At 43.6% G+C, this 3,279-nt stretch overlaps 1 pseudogene; it reads left to right on the forward strand.

Moving 5' to 3' along the window:
* The first annotated feature begins 1,714 nt into the window (after positions 1 to 1,714).
* Positions 1,715 to 2,936, forward strand: LOC119801233 (annotated as a pseudogene).
* Positions 2,937 to 3,279: the final 343 nt, after the last annotated feature.

Consider the following 3,279-nt stretch of genomic DNA (forward strand, 5'->3'; position numbering starts at 1 on the left):
TTATTCCACAATACACATACAACATAAAAATTGAAAGCCATAATAATATACAAGCAAAAGACCAGAAAGACAAAAAAAAAGTCCAAACAAAATAATATGAGACAAAAAAATCTACAAAATTATCACTGATTTTATTTTGGATTGGCCATTTACTGGCATGGGGCTTCCATGGAGCATCCATTGAAGAGAACTAATTTTTCTTTTGCAAGCAGATTTCAGTTGAGATAGTTTCTGGGTTAGGAGTGGGAGTTCATGTCACCCTGTTTTTGCTTTGCTCAGCCTATTTTGCAGGTAAAGTTTATTCCCTTATGCAGCTCTCCGGAGTTCTACCTTGTAGGCAAGATATTTTCAATTATGAATTAATTACTAATACAAGCTAATTATCCTTTGAAGCTCAATTTATCACAAATTTGTTCTTTGATACCTAATAAAGTGTTTCATTCTAGATTCTTCCTTAATTTTATCCCCAGATAAGATGAAAAATAATTTTGCTGCCATCATCTCCCAGCACCTGTGTAGGCCACCCTCTCTCTGATTTACTGAGACTGTTTAGAATGTTTTATATGCTACGATGACTTCAGAATGCCTTGCAACATGTCTCTTGCCTTGTGTCCTTAGTACTTAAACTGTACATTTCCAGAGACTACCACAGCCCAGTTAGACATAAACATACATGCATGTAATGGGGGAGGGGAAGTAGCTGGGGGAAAAGACACAAAGACCTAGAGCTAGAACTCAAACTTCACTGTTTATCCACTTTCTTTTCAACATATTTGTGATTTGGATGAGATACCCCCCATAGTCTCAGGGATTTGAATACTTGGTCCCCAGCTGGTGATGCTGTTTGGGTAGGTTTAGGAGGTGTAACCTTGCTGGAAGAAGGTGGACTTTTAAGAGTTTTAAGATTCATGGCATTTCTGGTACTCTCTTTTTTCCTACTTCTAATTCAAGATGTGAGTTCTTGGCTTCTAGCTGTAGTCACCATGCCCCAACTTTGCTCTCGTGGACTCTTATCCCACTGCAACAATAATAGCAGTAAGTAAAAAAGTAAATAATAAAACACTTTATCACGAGAGTCTGTTACAGCGGAAATACTTAGTAGTAAAGGTTCTCCAGAGAAAGAGAATCTACAGAATAGAGGTGCTTGTGTTGAGAAGGGGTTAGGTTGGCTCACATGACCAGCAGTCTAGCAGTTCTGCAATGGTGGACAAGCTGGAAAGCAAAGGAAAGCTGCAGCCCAATTCAAGAACACAGGGCGAGAGGAGACCAGCGGTGCTGCCTAGCACGAGACCCCATGACTAAGAGTTCCCGCCCAACCCCAAGGCAGCTGGTGCCATTGGAGTCTAAATGATGATGAACTTGAGTCTGACAGTTAAAGATAGGAGCTGCAGGAAACTGTACCTGCTCTGAAAGGAAGGGTTAAATAAGCGAGTTGAGGTCCCCCTTGTTTGTTTTCCTTTGCTGTCTGCTTGCTCCATTCTTAGAGGGAGAGAAGACAAGGACCAAATTGGAAGAAGATCGCCGTGATCTTACATAGCAAAAAGACAGGGATGTCTCTACGTTCTCTTTCATAATTCCATTCCTAAGGATTCTGTCCTTTCAGATTTGATGCCATCACTTGGCAATTGATATTTCAGCATAGGAGTTGTGGGGACATAAGCTTTCTGTCAGTACCTTCTTCAGGCATCTTCCTTAGGTCTGTGATGAGGCTGACATGACCTTTGAACCTTGTGCATTTGTAAGCATCTGCCTGATGAGTAAGCAGTATCTTGGCCAGGCAAGAGTCTCAAACCACAGTCCTTCCTTAGTTGTCTGCCATGGTTAGACCACTGCTGTTAGCTTACCATGCTGCAAAAGAGACATCTGATGCAATTATTTCACCTTTAGCTTAAAAAAGAAAAGAAAAGAAAAAGGGAAAACCTTTGAGTCGAATCCTCTTTCGATCCTCCTCACATTGCTTTTAAGCCATCCTGCTGCAGGGTCATGAGTAGTCCGGCTGCAAAGGAGACCTCTTCTTCACTGAGGGCAAATACCCTACAGTTAGTGTGTGATGACCTGTGAATGGCGAGAGGCTGAGCCCTGCAGGGGCCATACTGGAGCTGTGTGGTGTGTGGATGCTGACCGGGACACCAACCATGTCCTTACTGGCTCAGCTGACAACAGCTGTCATCCCTGGGACTGTGAAACAGGGAAGCAGCTGGCTCTACTCAGACCAACTCAGCCCCCCAGCCTGTGACTTTGACTTTAGGAACAACACTATCACGTTCTCCACAGACAAGCCGAAGGGATACCAGTGCTGTGGGAGCTTCTTTGATCTACAGGTTCTAATTCAAATCAACAGCAATGAGCCCTACATGAAAATCCCCTGCAATGATTCACTAGTGGCATCTGGGGACCCCTAGGGGAGTGCATCGTCACAGGCCATGAAGACCCCAACCGGCATAGTGCCGAGTCTGGAGAGGAGTTGATGAATGTTAAGGAACACTCCCGGCAGGTCAATGATATCCAGTTGTGTAGAGACGTGACCACGTTTGTCTCTGCATCCAAGGACAACACAGCTTAGCTCTTTGACTCCGCGCATCTTGAACATCAGAAGAGTCATTGGAAACAGAGCATGCCCTCCCTCCCAACTCTAACCATGTGGTGCTGGGGGTGGTCAGGAAGCCATGGATGTAACCGCAACCTCTACCAGGATCGACAAGTTTGAAGCACATTCTTCCATGTGGCTTTTGAAGAAGAGTTTGGAAGAGTCAAGGGCCCCTTCAGACCTATCAACAGTGTTTCCTTCTATCCCCACGGCAAGAGCTACAGCAGTGTTGGCAAAGATGTTTACACCGCCGTCCGCTTACTTAGACCCACAGTACTTTGAGTTTGAGACCTAAGAAGCTGGATCTCCATCCACGCTAGGGAGGCTGCTCACAGGTTTTAGACTCTGAAATAAATTAGTTTGTTAAAAAGAAAAAGAAAATAACTTTATGCCAGGCATGGGGTTACACACCTGTAATCCCAGATCTAAGGAGGTGGGGGAGGTGACCTCTCAAGTTCAAGATCAGCCTAGGCAGCATAGTGAGTGTGTCAAAACAAAACAGAGCACAAAGAAAAAAAGCTCTCATCTTTTTCTTTGGACATTGAGAAGATTTATCTATAGCTCTCAAATTGAAAATACAACTCTAGAATAGTCTTACATTGTTTCTTTCCCATCTGTATTAGTTACTTTTCTCATTGCTCTGACAAATGCCCGACAAAAGCAGCTCTAGGAAGGAAAAGTTTACTCTGATT

This window comes from Arvicola amphibius, chromosome 14, assembly GCF_903992535.2.
Source record: "Arvicola amphibius chromosome 14, mArvAmp1.2, whole genome shotgun sequence".
Taxonomy (NCBI): Eukaryota; Metazoa; Chordata; class Mammalia; order Rodentia; family Cricetidae; genus Arvicola; species Arvicola amphibius.